The sequence below is a fragment of the Rhinoraja longicauda genome, chromosome 31 (assembly GCF_053455715.1).
Source record: "Rhinoraja longicauda isolate Sanriku21f chromosome 31, sRhiLon1.1, whole genome shotgun sequence".
Classification (NCBI taxonomy): domain Eukaryota; kingdom Metazoa; phylum Chordata; class Chondrichthyes; order Rajiformes; family Arhynchobatidae; genus Rhinoraja; species Rhinoraja longicauda.
Window position 1 is genome coordinate 17721684 of NC_135983.1, and position 21277 is coordinate 17742960.

The window sequence follows — 21277 nt, forward strand, 5'->3', positions numbered from 1 at the left end:
GACAAAGCAGCTTCTACTTCTCTTCCAGAATCTCAACCTCACTGGTTTTTCCAAAATTTTGAAGAAATATGATAAGATGTTCAACGCATCGAAGGGGGCGGGCTGGCAGGCAGCCCTGGTGGAGAGCTCGACAGTGTACACCAGCAGGAAGATAGACCAGCTAATAAGCGAGGTGGAGGTAAGTGCGGGCGGGACTGAAGGGGTCCTTTCTCGCTTGCTCAGAGGCAGATATGATATCCCTGGTCTCTCTCCAGGGCTACCAGGCAAGGAAGCGCAGTCATGCATCCACCTAGGATTGGTTTAGACTGCTGCAGGCTTTTACAGGAGTTCTCACCACTGTGCTTGTAGCTATAGCACTGGGAGGTGCGACGGATCCCCAGGATGAGATCTGACCAAAAGATTGCGTCAGAGACGCAATGAACTGAAGATGTAAGGAATCTCGAGCTTTGTGCTTGGAAACCTTTGCCTTTTAAAGTTGTGGAAAGTTATAGACTAAAATAGCAATTGTGCACAACTTTTTAAAAATACCCTGATATTTAAAGTGGAGACTGCAGAAGCTGGAATCTAGAACAAAATACAAAGTGCTGGAGGAACTCTGCAGGTTAGGCAGCATCTGTGGAATGAATGGGCAGGTAATGATTCGGGTCTGGACCTTTCTTCAAGCTGGGTTGGGGGGGGGGGAGCTGGTAAAGAGATGTGGGGGTGGGGCAAAGCCTGGCAAGTGATAGGTGGATATGGGTGAAGAGAGGGAGATGTGGGGGTGGGAAAAAGCATGGCAAGTGATAGGGGGATATAGGTGAAGGGAGGGGGGACAGGCAGATAGGTGGAATAAGTGACAAAGGCCAGAAGTGAAAAGGAGGCAAAAGGATTCCTGATAAGGAGAGGATGAATGAAATGTTAAACTGGAAGGAATATGAGTGGAAAGGGACAGGGGAAAAAAAAGAGGGGTGAAGGGAAATATGGGACATGGGCAGGGTCTTTTACAAGCACTGAAGGGAGAATGAGAGGGTATTGGCAGGCGCAATGGTATTTACATAGTGAAACATGTCGCGAGGGGGTGAGAGGTATTTATAAGGAGTGCAGTGTGCTAGCATAGTCAGAGAGGTAGCTGCTCAGATTATAGTACACCTTGAGGACAGTTACAGGTGAATATAGCAGAGTATTGACAGAATGCAGCATACAAGTGGGTGTGCGGGGGAGGGGGGGGTGGTATCCATGGACATTGCCTTGCCATGCACTGGTGGACGTAGAGTATTTACAGAATGCAACAGAGGGGCAAAGGAGAAGGTTATTTATGGATAACCTGGCAGCCATCTTCTTAAGGCAGACTTCACCCGATTTTGGGCAAGAAACCTTTCTTTGATTTTATTACGTGCAAAACTGAGAGGCAGCTACCGAGGAGCACAGGAGAAACCCACCCTGTCCTGATCCAATGATACCAGACAGAGACGCCAGCATGGCAGTTGTGGGAACAATTCATGCATGCTGATCGCTCCACAGAATGTAACGGTGCAGGGCACTGCTGGTAGCTCTTCTCGTGACAGAACCTTGGAGCTCCAGTTCCATAATCTGGGCCATAAACCAGCATCAGAAAGCACAGATACAAAAGTAGAAATGATAATACGTTACCAGAGTAAAGACTTTGTTGTACTGAGGATGCAAAATTGTTCCACACAGTCACTCTATACCAATCAGCTGGCAGGAGGGGACAGAGCACGGGCAATGAAGAGGCTTCGGGTTCCACCACTAGGAACGGCACAGGTCAGTCATACAATCATTGATGTATTGGAGCAAGTGTGCACACAGATGTGAGCAGATACATGTAATGTAATGACAATCCAGTCATTGTGTTGCATGCATTTGAATAACAGTGAATGTACGCTTTGCATGTCTTACTAACATTGCTTGCTTAAGCATTGGTGAATAAGGTTTTGTGTTCTATGTGTGTGCATGTGTCTGAGAGTGTGCGCTAGTGATCTTATTTGTGCTTACATGGAGGGGTGCGGTCAAAGAATGTATATTAGTGTCAAGTTTATTGTCATATGCACAATTACAGTGAGGTACAGATACAATGAGAATCTTGTTTGCAGCAGTATTACAAGCAGACTCAGACAACACAAACAAATTATATATAAATTGCACCAATTCTGTAAGACAGTGAAAAGGAAAAAAAAAGTGTGAAAAATGTAAGGAATTAGCACAAAACATAATTAGAAAGCAAGTCCAAGGTAGTGCGAGAGGTGATCTCTAGTTTTCTGTTGCTGAGGTAGGATTAGAGTTGTGCAGGTCAGTTCAAAAACCTAATGCCGAAAAGAAAAGTAGCTGTTCCTGAACCTGATGGTGGGAGATTCAGGCTTCTGAACCTCTTGCCAAATGGTAGCAGCGGGAAGAGAACATCGTCCAGATGGTGGGATCCTTGAAGATAGATGCCACCTTCTTGAGGCAGTGTCTCATGTAGATGCTCTCAATGGTGGGGAGAATACAAGCTGTTTCCAAATTGCAGCATGGATTTTGTCCATCCAGAAGCACGATAATTATGATCTTCCATCACAAAATGCAGGGACCTACATGGGCAGTCTGAAGAAGGGTCTCGACCCAAAACGTCACCCATTCCTTCTCTCCAGAGATGCTGCCTGACCCGCTGAGTTACTCCAGCATTTTGTGTCTAGCTACACTAGCAGCAGTATGTGGCCTTGTTTGACCTCAAAGCTGATGAGGTCAAAGCCAATGACTCAATCCATCAGGAGGGATAATGAAACACTTTCTTCACATTTGTTTCCAAAACTATTTTGTGGTTGCATGCATGCCATGAAACTAACGAATGGGTCTACAGCTGAGAAAAAAATCTGAGTGAAGCAAGACCAACTCATTGGCACAATTCATCACACTGTACTGTTCCATCACATCCTCATGGGAGTGGAGCTAATTTTCATATGTAATGCAATCTGGTCAACTGAAGGTTACTGCACTCCACAGCCAAGGTTAGGTGCGCTGCACTCTGCAGCTTTCCCTTGCATTTGCACCCAGTTGGAGACTGAGTCTCAAGCCATCGTCTAATCTTTCATTGAAGAACGAGTAGATGGGCCTACTCTCAACATCCACAAGACAAAATATCCTCTACCAACCCTCCCCCCCCCCCCCCCCTACACGACACTGCATTGTGGCAATACAAGTTTACAAAACATGGATCACTTCAGCAGCTCTTTTGGGCGAAGGCAGACATCATTGACTTCTTCAGCGATTCAGGAAAACCTTTAGTCGATCGAGGAAGAGTATTCAAAGATAAAGATATCAGACCTGAATAACATTCTCAATATCAAGCATCCTCCAAAATGCTTCTGTAATCTGGACAGCCTATCCTGACCAGGACAATACCTCCACTGCTGCATCTGCAAAATCTCCAAATTCACTGGAAAGATGAGGAAATCAACATCATTCTACACTCAGAAGGCAGCATCTCAAGCACAGAGGGAGGCCCTTTGGCCCTCAGTCGCTGCATTGGACAGGGCAAGCCATTCATACGTCCAACACCAGACACCCTGTCAAAGGAAGAGATTCCAGGTGTGCTCAAAGCTCCTAACACCATCCCACTGACTCTTGGCACCTCTGGCCCATGACTGCTGAGAGTGGATAAGGAACAATGGGATTCTAAGGAGAGTACGGTTGCCATGCATCAGGAACCTCTGCGTAAATGGTGGCAGCTTCACCTAATTGCTCGCCTGCACATCCTGCCCCAGCCATGGAATGGCTCTGCCCACCCCAGGGCCACGATCTTCAAGGGGTGTATACAATCATGAAGGGAATAGATAGGGTGAATGCACAGAGTCCTTTTCCAGGGGAATCAAGGACCAAAGGAGGTAGATTTAACATGAGAGGGGCAAGATGGCAGCAATAGGAACTTGGGGCAACTTGTTCCACTCAGAGGATGGTGGGTCTAAGGAACGAGCTGTCAGAGGAAGTAGTTGAGGCAGGTACAATAACAACATTTAAAAGACACTTCAAAAACATTTTTTTTAAATTATAAAGGGCCCGTTTCAGGCTGAATGACTATATAAAACCCTCCAAAGTTGAGTGGATGTCATCAAGCCTGCAAAAACACCCAAGAAGCAGATGAGATCAGTGCACGTATATTATTGTATATTAATCTCAGTGGAGGAAATGCAGTTTGAGGTGTGTGCACGTGTTGCTTGACGACATTATTAATGGATGAAAGAATTACATAAATGGTTGAAGTACTTTTCCAGTCTCCCCTGCTAATGTCTTGCATTGTGTCCCCTCAGCCTGCCCCTGTATGGACCACCTTTCGGGTGGGAGTGCAGTGTGGACTCATTGTGGCATTATCTGTGCTGATAATCATCAAAGGTGAGCACTTAGCATCAACCAACCGGGAAAAAGAGCACGGGTCTCATTGTGTATTCCAGGGATATTTGTAAACAACACTACTGACAGGCTGACATGAATCATTCAATGGTGCATGCAGATCAAGTGACCAGAGCAGACAGGAGCTCCAGTAACACAGGTCAGCACAACTCTGACTTCCAAAAGTGTAATGAAGATAAAGAGGCGGGAATGATCACAGGCCCATTTTCTAACAGAGTAACCTAAATTTTCCTAAAACTGCAGATAATGTTATTCACTTGATCTCAGGATCAACAGTTGAGAAAGGGAGTGTACTCAGTTATTAGCTTTCTCTGGTGGTATCCTTTGCAGAAATACTTTCACCAAGTTAAATATTTATAGGAAAAATGGCACGAAATGCCTCAACTTCCCGGCAACTTGCCTGTTTATTCTCGTCACTTGCTTCAGACAGTAATTTAAGGAGAACAGGCATTACCTTGGCGAATTATGAAGATTGCTAACTAGAGATGGATGGGCTTGAGAAGGTTTCATCCCATAAGCCCGTAGATTTCTCCCAATGATCGGTCAGTTTGCCCTTATTCATGTACCAATCACCACTAAGCCCACTCCCAGGTAATCAGAATGTGAATAGATGAATCACATGGACAAGCCAATGCCCATGGCCCCTTCATACTGAGGAATATGTGGACATTGGGGTGCAGGGTTGCCAAACCTCCAGCATTGACGTCTAGGCTTCAGGAAGTGAAGACTCGTCGTGTTGATGGGACCACAAACATTTTCCTCGCTTACTGGGAGGAAAATGAGATGGGGATTTTTTTAACTAAAACTTGGCTGTTTCCTTTCATCACTTTTGTTCATTGGCTGCAAGAATGTTGAAGATGGAAGAGAAAAGATGAGAAACACAAGGAACCACAGATGCTGGAATCTTGAGCAAATTACAAAGTGCTGGGGGAGCTCAGCAGGTCAGGCAGCATCTGCAGAGCAAACTCTAACCGATTACATTGCTGCTTGTTTTCCTCTAGGTCTCCATTTATCCCAGAAAGCCAGCGTGTGGCCCCTCCTGCGGGCTTACAGAGGGGGCTTCATTATGATTGAGTTTGTCTTCCTCTTGGGAATTAACATCTATGGCTGGAGAAAGGCAGGAGTAAACCATTGCTTGATCTTTGAACTTGATCCCAGGAATCACCTCTCCCATCAGGATTTGTTTGAGGTAAGTCCGATGGAGTGTTGCATCTCAACGATAGTGAAACAAGTTCAGAGTACAGAAGCGATTGAGTCAGGAGTCAGGTGACAGGAGTTGGGTAGAGGTGTAGATGGATACAGTAAATTAAAGCTCAAAGCTAAGGCGCTCAATAATACTCCCCAATGTAGGTTCAGAAGAAGTGGTGGTGTTCCTTTGGTGAAGAGGTGGAGAAATTCCTTTCATGATGTGAAAACAGTTTCAACACCAGACTAATTAGCTGGGAAACTAGCATTTTGTGCACCATTTCGGCATGTCATCCTTGCTTGAAACTAATTAGACAGCTTGAGATGAGAGTCGGTGTTAATAAAGTCAAAAATAACAATTTGTAAGTCACCATGAATTTATGGCAAAACACAAAGTGCTGGAAGAACACAACAGGTCAGGCTGCATCTGTGGAGGGAATGAACAGGTGACGTTTCGGGTCAGAACCTTCTTCAGTCTCAGCATTGAGAAAGGGTTCCACAGCATTCCTGGAGAGAGAACTTATTCAAAGTTGCTATACTTTGAGGAGAATTTGATGTGGAGCAGCACAAGGAACTGCAGACGCAGGAATCTTGAACAAAACACAAAGTGCTGGAGTAACTCAGCGGGTCAGGCAGCATCTGTGGAGGGAAAGGACATGATATTTCAGGTTTACCCTTCTTCAGAGTGTGAGATTCTTATTAAGGGAAGGAAGCTCTCCATAGCTGGTCCAGAGTAAACAGGATTCCAGTTCCACATCAGTGTGTTGGACTATGTTGAAGGTAGCCAGAAAACATCTGATTTGTATTAATTAAGGAGTTTAAAGAACAAAATCTATATCCCACAAAAAGATTTGAAAGTACATCCCTCCCACCAAACCACCACTGCCCGGGAACTTACTGGCATGGGAATAGCCCTGATTCTGACAGCATGTCCTCTCTAGAATAAGCCCTCATACTGACGACTTGTCACCATCTCTCTTTCAGTTGGCAGGTTTCCTGGGCGTTCTCTGGTGCTTGAGTCTACTCGCCTGCCTTTTCAGTGCTTACATCCACACTCCAATGTCAGTCAGTCCCTTGGTCCTGTATGGTTTCATGGTGCTACTTCTCGTGAACCCAACCAAAACCTTCTACTACAAGTCCCGCATCTGGTTATTGAAAGTTCTGGTAAGTGCACCAGCAGACATGGCTAGTTGGGGAAAGCATGCAGACACGTACGGCCTTCAGTGGCTGTGGAGCAATCCTTCTGAGCCAATAAAGTACTTCTGAAAAACAAGACAAATTGCTGATCCAACTCAGCAGGTCAGGCAGCATCTGTGGAGGAAATGGCAAGGCAATGTTTTGGGTCGGGCCCTTCTTGAGACTGATTGCAGGGGGAGAAGGGGGGGGGGGGCAGAAAGCTGGAAATGAGGTGAGAGCGAGGCAAAGCTAGGCGAGTGATAGGTGGATTTAGGTGGGAGGAGGGGTGGTTGATAGGCAGATAGGTGGACAAAGGCTAGAAGTGAAAAGGAGACAAAAAGGCATCAGATAAAGAGAAGAGGAAAGAAATGTGAAGCCAGGAGTGATAAAGGTGGAAGGGGGCGGGAGATGCTGGAAGAGGGACAGTTTCATGGGAGAAATGCATGAATACCAGGGTAGGGCTGGGCACATGAAAGAGGGGATGGGAATTTGTTAATTAAATTTGGATAATTCAATGAAAATTGTCTCATTATCAAGCCGTGACTCTCCCTGGGTAAACAATTGCATGATCCAGCCACGACGCTGATTCTCCTTTATCCTCAATAACTTGATCTTGGAACATCGACAAGTTCATCCTGATCACATCATCTTGTTTGATGCAAGTGACTACAGGGAAACTAATTTCATAAAGGACCTTAGAGTATAAGATCCTCTCGGAAGTTGCAACCATGTGGTAGAATTTAACATTTGTCTTGGGAGTGAGAAACATGGGTTTGAAATAATCATTTCCCTCTTTGTTTTCCTTGCAAACAGTCCCGTTTAGCAACGGCCCCCTTCCGTAAAGTGGGCTTTGCTGATTTCTGGTTGGCTGATCAACTCAACAGCATGGGGCCAGTCTTCCTGGACCTCTGGTACTTGATCTGCTTCTATGGATTTGAGTTGAAGTGGGAGAGTAACGAGGGTCTCCTGAGCCCACCTGCAGGTGAGAGATCATGTCAGAACTGCAGTCATCTGCAACACCACACACATGGCAAGTGTATTACTGAGGTAACAGGGACGAAAAGACTCAATACACAGGGCTTTGCATTTGTTATCTCACGTTGAACAAACACCGGCATCATCTCTCCTGAACTCCCCGAACCACCATTGTCCTTGGTTTTAAAATTGCCCTATTGTGGTGTGCAAGTTCCCACATTATGACCGATTGATATTCAAAGGGTGACCCTTGAACAAGGTCCATGTTGTGTGCAATTGAAAGGAGCCTGGATGTTCCTGCAAGCAAGATTATCTTGTCCTTGGAAATCACAAGGGAGGAATCCATCCAATGTACCAGGGAATCCTGCAGATGGTGTATATCGCAATCTCAGGATTGGTTGAGGGCTACAATCAGGGTCTTGATGGCGGGAGAATGGATCCAAGTCTGGAGTGCTACGATTCCTGCTATCCAGAGGAATCACAAACATTCCTCTGCATTTCCAAACTAAACCCTGTAGCAGGATGTTTGGCTGAATATTGTAGTTTGTTGTGTTACCGTGCCTAGCTGTTAAGGCTCAGGCTCTGAGCCCAGGATGCTGACGATGGATGCTCAATGAGTGCAGTGTTGCTGGAGGCTGGAATGGAAGAAGTTGGGCTTCCTCCTGCCATGTGGAGTCTTTTCTAGCAGCAGTGTTGCATAAATATTACTACTGACCAACGTTTGAGAGTCTTCCTTCAATCTAAAAGCAAAATACTGCAGCACTAAAAATTGGGGAGGGGAGAATACAAGACACGCTCAGAGTTCATACTTCAAATCCATAACATTCAGAACTTTAAAACAAAATTAGACCAATTGTCCATTAACATGTATGATGAGCATCCTTCAATTGTCATTTACATTTCTCATCTCACATCATTCTTTTTCTTTGGCACAGATAAATTCATAACCAGTGGTAACTCCTATGGAATGACCTGCTTTATCCAATGTATTCCACCCTGGATCAGATTCACTCAGTGCCTCCGGAGATACAGGGACAGCCGGGAAGCATTCCCGCACTTAGCAAATGCTGGAAAATACTCCACGGTTTTCATTATGGTAACCTTTGCAGCTCTATACTCAACGGAGAAAGGCAAGTGAAATCAGTCTGCTGCCATCCTGGTGAGATCTAGTTGCAGTAAAACTCTAATAATCCATCATCTGGCTTACTCACGGATTGGGAATGTGAGCCAGGGGTCCAGAGTGCGGGTAGAGTGCCCAGGGTCTGGAATGCCACCTAGCAGTGGTTGGGATCCAGAACCCCAGGGTTCAGGAACTTTGGTATGGGTTTGCAACCAAAGCCAAAGTCCCGAGAGCTTGTACATTTCCTGCTGTTTAAACTCACTGGGATCACTGAAAAAATCTATTGTACGACTGTGTAACATGCTAAAGAAGGAACATGCTTAGATAATAATGAGAGCAATGCCTAATGGTCTGGGAAATGGGCAAGTCTAGCACAGAGTAGTCCCAAGGGTGTGGGGTTATCAAGGTTTTACTATCTCTGGGTTTTCACTCCATTTTGGATCAACTTAAAAATTGCAGATACCTGTTACTCATTGCCAGATTGAGAGTGCTGGTATCACAGCACTGGGCATGGTTCAGACCTGCTGGTTACCATAAGCACTGGTGCTCCTGATGCCTTCAACATACATCGCCCACTTCTCGCCCAATGCACTGGATCAGTGCAGTAACTCTGTGTTATTGGCTGAAATGCATCTCTCAGCACTAAGAATCATACATTACAGAAACAGGCCTTTCAGCCCAACTTGTCCATGCTGATCAAAATGTTCCATCTAGGCTGGGTCCCATTTACCCCCCCTATTCCCTTCAAAACCTTTCCTATCCACGTACCTGTTCAAATCTCTTAAATGCTGTTATAGCACCCGAGCTGAAGTTGGCTCTGAGGATATTTTCATGGCAAAGTGCTGCATGGATTGTGAGAGTTGTGGAGTCAGGCAACACCGAAACAGCCCTTCAGCCCAACTCGTGCAGGCTGACCATGACGGCCCATCCAGTCGAGTCACATTTACCTGTGTTTAGCCTTCCCTATCCATGTACCTGGAGTCATAGAGTGAAACAGTGTGGAAACAGGCCGTTCAGCCCAACTTGCCCACACTGGCCAACATGTCGCAGCTACACTAGTCCCCCCTGCTGGCATTTGGTCCATATCCCTCCAAATATGTCCTATCCATGTATATGTCTAAATATCTTCTAAATAATTAGGGCAAAAAGTTTTGGTCTTTGGCAGTGCAGACCTGAAGATTTGTCGTCTGCAGCACATTACTTTATCAAGGAGAAAAAGAGTTGTGCTTTCCCCCGTTGCCATGGTTACATGCTGTGCTGTGGCATACCGCTGGATATTAAAAAAGATCACCATCAATCCCTCCGGGTGTTGCTCAGTAATTTGTTGTTTGTGAAGCTGAGCGAGTTCTCATGTGCACCTTCCTGCTCTCCCTTAGAACGCTCTCAGTTGACGGTTGGTGTAAAGGTTTACTTTTACCTGTGGGCCGTGACAACCTGTGTCAGCACCATTTTCACCATTGGCTGGGACCTGAAGATGGACTGGGGTCTGTTGGACAGGAAGACCAAGGAGAACAAGTATCTGAGAGAAGAGACAGTATACTATTATAAAGTAAGTGCACATTGATTGATAGATAGAGCACGGGATCAGGCCCTTCAATCCATGCCGACCATCGATCACTTGTTGGCACTAATTCTATGTTATTCCACTTTTGCATCCACTCCCTACACAATAGGAGCAATTTATAGAGGTTAATTAGTCTATAAAGCCTGCATGTCTAACCGAACAAGTTGGTTACTTAGTAAGCAGAATATTTATCTTCCAAGTCCTTGCTTTCTTGTAAAGGTGTCATCCAAATTTAGATGAAACAGTGAAATTCCCACATCAGTGTACATTTGTCTATGAAATTTTATACCGTCTTTCATTCTGGCACATTGTGTGTCAATGTTCCCATTGTAATCTCCTCAGACCACACTAAGTTCAAATCTTCCGACCTTCCAATTGACAAGCACAGGAGTAACTTTTGAAAGGCTTGGATAGAGTGGACATGGAGAGGACGTTTCCACCAGTGGGGGAGTCCAGGACTAGAGGTCATAGCCTCATAATTAAAGGACTGTTCTTTTAGGAAGAACCAGAGGACATAGGTTTAAGATACGAGCGGAGTGTGGAGGACATATGGAATGAGGTGGCAGAGGAGGTAGTTGTGGCAGGTACTATAATAGCATTTAACAGATATTTGGATAGATACGTGGATAGGAAAGATATAGAAGGATATGGCCCAAACGCAAGCAGGTGGGACTAGCATAGATGGGGCGGTTTGGTCAGCATGGATGAGTTAGGTAAAGGGCCTATTTTCATGCTGAATGACTGACTCTATGTTAGCCACCTGTGAAATGGAGAATTATAGGAATTGCACATACCATTAAGTCACATGGTCTTTGGTGTTCTGGTGTCTACACAGCATAGGTTTTGATGCCACATTAAACTGCCAACTCCATTGATCGATTGGCAAGATAGGTGTGGATTAGTGGATCGGCAGGTGCTATACCCCGAGTATCAGAAAGATGAGCACTGAAACTGGCCCTTCGGCCCACCAAGCTCATGCTGACCATCAGGCATCCAATTACACTAATCCTATGTTATTCAATTGTTTAATTCCTCCTACATTCTCATCGACTCCCCCAGATTATAGCATTTACCTATAGACAGTTTACAGAGGCCAACACGTACCTGGGATGCGTGTTGGCCGAGGATGTAGGAGCAAACCTGCACAGTCACAAGGAGAACATGCAAACTCCATGCAGACAACACTTGAGGTCAGGATTTAACCACGTCAGTGGCACTGCGAGGCAGTGACTCTACTGGCTGTGCAATGTGTCACTCCGAACTGCAAAGAGCTAGAGATCACAAGATGGGAGAAAAATGTAAACTTGGTCTGAGCAAAGGTCCGACCAAAAACCTTGTCCATGTCCTGCACGTTGTGTCAGCCTGCCACCAGAGGGTGTTGTTGCTTCAGGGGAAGCACTGAACAGTGCACTGCTGTTTAGTGCTCTATTGATTGGATAGCATGCAAAACACTAGGTCCAGTGTGCGTGACAATAATGTCTAAACCTATTGGAAAAACCAACGAGTTGCTTTTCTCTTACAACTAAAATAAAATATTGATGGCTGGGAATTTTTCCAAAAGTGTAACAAATAATTAAAACAATATAAAAGCCAAAGGATTGAACAATTAGGTACATTTAAATATGCAAAAAATCTTAAGTGACCTGAAACTTGCCTCTCAGTGGAGGCCAATTCTCTGAATGCATTCAAGAGAGAGCTAGATAGAGCTAAGGATAGAGAAGTCAGGGGGTATGGGGAGAAGGCAGGAACGGGGTACTGATTGACAATGATCAGCCATGATCACATTGAATGGTGGTGCTGGCTCGAAGGGCCGAATGGCCTACTCCTGCACCTATTGTCTATTGTCCTCTGAACCACCGAACTCAATTGGTACAGGTTGAGCAAGAAGAGTCTCCTGCAATATTACTGGGAAAACTGCTCTGTGGCTGGATTCATGGACGATCCATCATCAGATAGATGACCTCTCATTAACTTGAGTAGATCTCAGAAAACACTTGGATTGCTCATCTGACTTGGACATAAAAGGGTAAAAGCTCAATGAATACAGATGGATTAGGTTACGTTGGCAGGGTTGCCAGCAGCAAGGTGGCAGACATTTGAGTGGAGCATAAATCAGCATAGGCCAGATATTTCAGTGCACCATTTATAACTGTGACAGTCCTTTCCACTTTGAGAACCAATTTAAAAATGGATTTGCTCTGCTCACTAGGTGTACTACTACGGCGCCATGCTTCAGGATGTGATACTTCGTGTTGCTTGGGCCCTTAACATCTTGTTCACTAATACCAAACAATCGGAGGTGGCGGAAATCATCTCAACTACCCTGGCTCCACTGGAGGTCTTCAGGTAAGAGGCAATGTCAGTCCCACAGGCATAGGAAGTTAAGTTCAGGAAAGATGATTGTGACTGCTGCAGGAAATGCTGTATCACATTCATATGTTTAAGATCAATGTCCTATTCTCATTAGTTCATAAGTTCTCAGAGCAGAATTAGCCCACGGCTGATCTATCTTTCCCTCTTCGACCCCATTCTCCTGCCCTCACCTCATAACCCCTGACACCCTTACTAATCAAGAATCTGTCAATCTCCACCATAAAAATATCCATTGACTTGGCCTCCACAGCCATCTGTGGCAATGAATTCCACAAATTCACCATCCTCTGACTGCAGAAATTCCGTCTCATCTCCTTTATAAAAGGTGCGTCCTTTTATTCTGAGACTATGGTCTCTGGTCCTAGACTCCACCACTAGTAGAAACATCCTCTCCACATTCTGACCCCAAATAGGACAACAGTGGGAGTCAATGTTCTGATATTACTACAATACATAACCATATCCTAAAGCTGTATCAAAGACATTCTTTTCACTTGTAGGTGAGTTGAGGAAATATTCACTGACATCCTACCACAACCAGAGCGCAGTTCTGAACTACTATCTACCTCATGGGGGACCCTCAGACTATCTTTAATTGGACTTTACTGGCTTTATCTTGCACTAAACGTTATTCCCTTAATCATATATCTGTACACTGAATCGAACCCAAGTCTGTGGCGCTGTAAGGCAGCAATTCTACTGCTGCGCCACCGTGCCGACCTTAAAAGTTCCCAAAAGAATCATAAGGGGATAATAGTGCACTTAGTACAAATCAACTGCAATAATTTATAGCAATATGTTCTCCAGGAGTGAAGAACTCCCCAATCACCTCCATTTTGACCAATAGCGCTTTTATAAAGAGTTAATGATAATAAGCAGAGGGGTTAGAGACAGCTGCACAGCTTACAAACTAGCCCTCTGCCCCCCACCCCCCTTGTCCATGTCAACCAAGTTAGCATACTGGGCTTGTCTCATTCGACTACATTGGCCCTTACCTCTCTAAACCCTTCCTATCCATATACTTGGGTGGACGTGGAATGATGTGAAAGAAGATGATAAAAGATACAAAGCAAACATTTATTCCAGAATGTCAGAGGTTTAGGGGAGACCAGAAACTAGCATATAAAGTTTTGAGAGGCATAAATAGGGTTGAGTGCCAGAATTTTTTTCCCCAGGCTAGATTTCTAATGCTAGAAGGCATAGTTTTAAGGTGAGGGGGAAATTTAGAGGAGACGTATGGGGCAGATTTTTTAAAAACATGAATGCAGAAGGTAGTGGGAGCGTGGAATGTGCTTCTTGAGGTGGTGGAGACAGATACCAGAGTGGTGTGTCAGAGGCTTTTGGATAGGCAAATGGATATGCAGGGAATTAAGGGATATGGGTGACATGAGATTTTAAATTAGAATCACATTCAGCAGAGACATTGTGGGCCACGGGGCTTGTTCCTGTGCTGTACTATTTTATTTTCCATCTCGCTCACTGTGGTTCATTTGTAAATAGCATTCTGCCACATTTAAACTTAACACATTTTTCGCTGCAGACGATTTGTCTGGAATTTCTTCCGGTTGGAGAACGAACATCTGAACAACTGTGGCCAGTTCCGAGCAGTCCGCGACATCTCCATCATGCCCCTGACCAGGGAAAACCAGGCCACTCTGCTACTGCTCATGGACCAGCAGGAAGGCGTCAGGAATCGTGGAAAAGTCAAAGCTAGCAAGAGGAAAACCAACTTCTCCTTTAAAAGATCAAGGTCAGTTAAGAAACAATGATGACTTACATCTATATTCACGTTAATCCTTTGCAAACATTTAAGGCTCTGCACACACTTGACTCAGATCTTTCACCTAGCCACTAAAGGAGACATGAGTCAAGAGCGTTTAATTGTACCAAAATCAGAACAATGAAATTCTTACTTGCTGCAGTTTAACAGGCCCATAATATGTAATAATCAAAAATATAATAAATAGCTAATACGGGGTCACCATAAAAATGCAAAACCCAAAGTTTGTAGTGCAACCAGAAACACCGCTCATAGAAGATAATGGTTGCTGAAGTTAGCGCTGACTAGTGTTCAAGAGCCTGATTGATGGATGCTAGGAAAATCTTGAACAAGAAAAAATTGCCACATGCACAAGGTTACTGAAAATTTTAAAACTGCAGAAGCCGGAATCTGAAATAGAAACACCAACTGTTGGAATCACCCAGCAGGTCAGGAAGCATCTGTGGAGGGAGCTAATGCCCAAGAGCCACGGTCTGAGATCCAAGCTTAATGGCCTATATCAGCACATGCTTATTCCTGACCTCTCTGTAATAGCACTGACATGCCCTCAAAAAACTTTGCTGCAGTTGCCCTCTTCCCTCCAGTACACACATTGCTGCCACGCAATTCCTTCCTTTCAGATCACAAACTTCTACAGTTCTCCAATTCCCAAACTCCTCCCCACACCTTCACTTTCCTCTGACCACCAACTCTCCCTCCTGTTCCTTCCACTTCAAGTCCCACCACAAATCCATGTCCCTTCTCATCCATCATCTCGATTTTGCCACCCTTTCACTCAGTCAAACCTGGCCCCATCTGAACTTGTGGAACCCCGTTCTCACCCCCCAGCGCCTCCTTCACCCCTTTATTCATTCAGTGACACCCGCATCAGTATTGTTTACTGGATACAAAGAACTCAACCATTCAATTAGTTTTGCTGCCTACCTTTTATGGTTCTCAATGTCACAAGGACCATCCCAGACTCTTCACTTCCCTTTCGGAATCTGTCTTAGAGGATGTGTTGCGATTTACATCTAGACCTTTCAGTTATCCTGATATTACTTCCACCCGCTTGAGACACAACACTTCACCTTCCATCTGGACATATTGAAATCTTCAGGATTTAATATTAATTTCAGATAATTTAATTCATGTTTGCATCAGAAGTGGTGAGTTCTGCTGGATTATCCATCTGCAACATTAACCCTTTCCCCCCATTCTCCCAGCACACACAGTCTGAAGAGCTGAACACTTTCAGCAATTCTCTTTTCAGCTTCAAATCTCAGTTGTAGTTCTGGCAGTTTTTACATGTTCCTCCAAGTCTCCTCTTACTACCCTCATCAATCCGAGGAATCAGCAACATCAGCCTCACCCCATTGGAGATATTTCCTCACCATATCCCATCCCTCACCATCTCCTCTGCAACAAAACAAATTTGTTTTCTCACCTTTCCCATTTCTGATGATGGTGTTTCAACCTAAAACATTAACTATCTCTCCCTGATGCTGCCAGGCCATGTGGATAAAGAGGAAATTAATATTTTGAATCAATGGTGTTTCATTGGAACTGTAAAATGTTAAAGATAAAATAAGTTTTAAAATCCAGGGAATGGGTGGGCGGGGATGAGAGGAGAGAGCTGTTGCTCTACAAGGGATAGGAGTGGCCAGAGAGCCTTCAACTCTCGCCTTACAGCAATTATCAACCATCTTTGCATTATTTCCTTTCCTCTCTTTCTCTGCATCTTCAAAATCAGTTTTCTCCCAACATTAATTTATCACCTTCAAAAGGAGGAAAAATGAAGGCAATATTGCACTGGGAAGAGCAGCACCAACAAAGCTTCAGACTTGGTTGTAAGGCCAAATGTGATCAGTGGGTGGCAGTACTACCCTGTGTGCACTGCCAACCAGGGCTTTCCTTTCTAGAAGGACCATGTAGCAGGACAGTCAACTTGTGGGCCGATTTTGGCCATGATACAAAGCCCTCTGGTCCACCTCTGTAACAGAGCTAGTTGTGCTCACTTGTCCGCACCCATTATTACATTGCAGCAGCTCTGCATGGATGAGGTTCTGTCATGATTGATAATGGATGTTCATGAAGGTCATAACAATAGTTCACCAGCTTGGTAGCACAACGATCTGCAGATGCTGGAATCTTAAGCAAAACATTTCGGGTTGGAACCCTGATTCTGACTGAGCGTCTGAAGAAGAGTCCAATTCAGAGTCTGATTCTGAGGAAGAGTCCTGACAAGAAACATTGCCCTTCCACGTATTCCACAGATGCTGCCTGACCCGTTGAATTATTCCAGCACTGTGTGTTCTACACAAGATTCCACCATCTGCAGTTCCATGTCTCTCATACCAGGCTATTTGACTATTAAAATGCTTATACTTGCTGAACCAATTCTAGTACACATTCAGTATGCTGGCTTCCGTTGTCATTTCTGGAAAACTGCAGGAAGTGAGAGCTCAGCTGCTGGATGGCATGAGGAATGCATCACTGGTGTTCACCATCTCCCTACTGAGGGGTGTGGCCTTCAAAAGCAGTTCCGGTCATCAATTTAGCCATCGTGGTCAACTATTGTGCTAGAGGATTCACACACACAAGGTTTCTGAACCATGCACTAAAACACAAAACATACTATAACTATTGGCCTATCAGGGACTAGTCAACCCCAAGGGGGAAAATCCTACAAATTACATTCTTTCTCCTTACTTCCCGCTGCAACTTATTTTCTTTCACATACCCTTCACCAATGGTGGTGGGGATGTCTCTGGTGAGACAAAACCCAATCACTTTCCAAAATGTTCAGTGTTGGGTGGGAGCATTGAACCCGGGTCTCTGGCACTGAGGCAACAGATCTCCCAGCTGTGCCACCCACCAGTGAGGCAGTCACCCCTTGGATCTTTTACTATTAACATTAACCCTCCATCATTTCCTCCAGTTTGGCACATTTCTACCCAAACACCATCCATCTAAAGTGTCCAAAGGCAAACTCTGCCTAGTGCCCGCCATTTCCTGTTGGTAGCTTGCTGTGGAATACGTTGCAGATGTTATCAAAAATGTTTATCAATGCCCATTATATTATTGTAATCAGTGATAAAATTCATATTACGCTTTAGTTTTGCTATTTCTTTTATTTCAATGCAATAAAATTTTGATAAGAGCTAATTATCAGTGCATTTCACAGAGTCCTTTCCAATTTTAAGGCTGGAGATGTTTCAGTCTCGTCATGTGGATGTTGAGGGCATTTATTTACTGTGGTTTATTTATTGTGCTAAGAAGATGGTGATGCATCATTTATGTGAACAGGCCCCGTGTGTGCTGTGAAAATACTCCAACGGTCTGAGCGGAAGATCCAGGAGTTTGACCAACAGCATTGATACGTCAGCATTAACACTCTGGACCACAGATCTCATGCAGATTAAGACACATTATTTTCCAGAGCAGAGAATGCAAGTCCACCTGTTCAGATAAACAAGGCTGAAGATCTCATGGTGAAATGGTCATTCATCTCATCCCTATCCCAAGAGTCACTGTGCACAAAACTGTGGTGAGGCTGGCCACAAAAGTCACTATGCAAGAGAGAAATGTAATGTACATGCAATACTTCTTTCCTAACAATAGTCATACAGCTGTACAAGATGGAAATAGGCCCTTTGATCCATGCTGACCAAGTTGGCGTGTTGGACTTGTTGCATTTGCCTGCTGCATTTGGCACCTAGCTCTCTAAACCGTTCCTATCCATATATCTGTCCAAATGTCTTAAAAGTCACAATTGTATGATCGACATATGTCAAAATCTTATAATGTAATTTGGGCAAAACTGACAATTGCAGGATTTTGTTTCAAACCAATTCATTCCCTTCCACTAACTGTTGTGTGTCTGTTCTTCAGAGTCAAAAGCTGGGAAACGAAAGTTCACATTGAAGAGATGGAGTGATTGATAAAACTGAACCAAGTTCCCTTGAAACACTTGGCAAAGGCATGGGGGCTGTTTTGAATGCTCCAAACTCATTTGGGTGAACTGAACTGTTCATTGAAGTAAAAAGACTGAAGCCACTGACCAGAGAAAAGTCATACTTTTATCAAACAACATATATATAGGAAAAAATCAGCTCTTTTCAAATGACCCTGCATTGGTAGAGGGTGTTGATTCTCTGCTGGTCTCCTCGACAAAGATCTGCTCAAAGACTCACAATCAGAGACCTTCTCTAGTTCCAATCTTCCAACACCAAACTGGCCAACTATCCCATTGCTTTCCTCTTCTGGCAAAGAAGAACTGGTCTGATCTCAGCATCCCCGACTTTCCTTTCCATATTCTAACCTTTCCAAGCTTCTAACACCAAACTGGCCAACTTTCTCATTGCTTTCCTCTTCTGGCAAAGAAGAACTGGTCTGATCTCAGCATCCCCGACTTTCCTTTCCATATTCTAATCTTTCCAAGCTTCCAACACCAAACTGGCTAACTTTCCCATTGCTTTCCTCTTCTGGCAAAGAAGAACTGGGCTGTTCCCAGCACCCCTGACTTTCCATTCCTTTACTCTAACCAACCCATTCTACTCCCCTCTTTTGGTGACACAAATGAAATCTTGTGTGGAATTACAGGTGTGAATCCTTGACCATTTATAACATTAGTGTAATATCAAGTTGTGGTTTTTGTAAGCTCGTTATCTGGACGTTCAATGTCAAATGAATGAAAGAGTCCCAAGACTTAAAGAGCTAATTAGATTTCAAGACAAAATTAAATCTGTTTTAAATGCAGCTAGAGATTGTCAAAATTAGAAACTTGCAACACGCACACACAAGCAGATGAACAGTTTAGATTGCTACAGCCTTTGCAGAAGAGAGAATCTAAGACATGCAGAAGGAAAAATCACCAACACAGAATGTTTACTGTGGCATCTTGGATGTTTGAATAAACAGATTCTGCTCTGGTCTGGAGTCTGATATTTAAGGAATAACTGGTTAAGATTCCAGTATGCGATCAAAGCTGTAAAATGTGAATATTCAAATGATGGTTTGGTCTTAGTCTCACTTAACAGTTGACTAAAGGGGAGTTTATTAAAAATGTGATTGCTGCCCCGTAGTGTTAGCTGTGTGTGGGCAGCAACGAAGTGACTCCGTGTTTTAATCCAATATGTATGTGTCTGAGTACAGTGATGTTACATAGAATCAGTTGCTTGAAGATATTAGTAATAGGCAGTTTGTCAAGTCAGATCAACCTGCTCTATTTTGTGAACTAGGCTTCCATTCCAATCCTACGGACACATGAATGGATCAATAAACTTAAAACAAGCAAGGGGGGCATTGGGCTTCAGAGAGTAGTGTTTACATTCATAAAGTCAAAAGCTGAGGGATGAAAGTACACAGTGAGGCGCTGGAAAGATCCCAACAAGTCAATCAATCTACAATGCTGCCCAGCTTGGGAATGAATCAATGTCCACTGAACTCAACTGTTCGGAGGCATTTAGCATATGTAAATAATTTTGGTGTAAATAATTAAACATTTTGAAGTTTAAGCTTGTACATAACCTTCCAGTGACAGTGCTATTTTATGATAAAGGAGAATTCTATGGTTCTTGTTTCTCATCATGTACATAAATAATTTTTCTGCCTTGGTTTTTCTTGTGCTGGCTTGGGATAATAAATTTCTTAGAAATAAATATGATGGATGTGTGGCAGTGATTATTCTGTGCAGGAAATCAATTGAAGATAATGGCTCTGCCACTCATAATCCACTTGGGTAGCTTGCAACTTGAATTGAATTCTCCAATGTTAGGCAAAACCCCCTTCTTTCCCCATTTCTCTTCTCCGTGCCTCCACTCTGGGGTGCCCCCTTTGCTTCTTCCCCCCACCATCTCCTTCTACCTTTATCCCTCCTTCTGGCTTCACATTTATCTTGCACCCTTTCATTACTAGCATTTTGCCCACCAATCTGCTAATCAAATGCCCCTAACCTGTATCCACCTATCACTTGCCAGACTTGGTTCCACCCCCACCTCTTTCCCAGCTTTCTTCCCTTCCCCCCCACCCCACCCCACCCCACCCCACTGCAATCAGGATGGGTCACAACCCAAAATGTTACGTGCCCATGTTCTCCGGAGATTCTGCCTGACCGCTGGGTGACTCCAGCACTTTTTTTTCAGCAGTTCCTTGCATTTTCCTTGGCTCCGCTACATGCTGTTGAACCATACACAGAATTTTGGTGATGGGGCATTCTTACGGGACTTATCAGACCCATTCCAAGTCATCAGCTCACCAAACCCCACCCAAAGACAAAAGGCGATGATAACACAATAAGGGTAATTGGGCACGAGATTGTAATGAACAGTGGAACAGTGACCAGTTAATGCTCTGGAGGGATCGGGTATGTAAAATTTGAGGGGAATAGAGGAGAGCATTAACAGTAGCAGGGACATCTATAACCAGAGACAGAGCTTCAGGTAGACACAAAATGCTGGAGTAACTCAGCGGGATAGGCCGCATCTCTGGAGAGAAGGAATGGGTGATGTTTTGTGTCGAGACGCTTCTGCAGACTTAGTTTCGGGTCGAGACCCTTCTTCAGACTGCGTTTCGGGTCGAGGCCCTTCTTTTAGACCCGAAACGTCACCTATTCCTTCTCTCCAGAGATGCTGCCTTCCCGCAGAGTTACTCCAGCATTTTGTGTCTACCTTCAATTTAAACCAGCATCTGGTTCTTTCCTACACAGGGCTCCAGGTAACAGGAAGGATATTTAGTGGGGGGT

The 21277-nt window shown here is 44.3% G+C and overlaps 1 pseudogene; it reads left to right on the forward strand.

Annotated features, from left to right (window-relative positions):
• The window catches only part of LOC144608292 (solute carrier family 53 member 1-like), a 48052-nt pseudogene extending 29530 nt beyond the window's left edge, over positions 1-18522 (forward strand).
• Positions 18523-21277: the final 2755 nt, after the last annotated feature.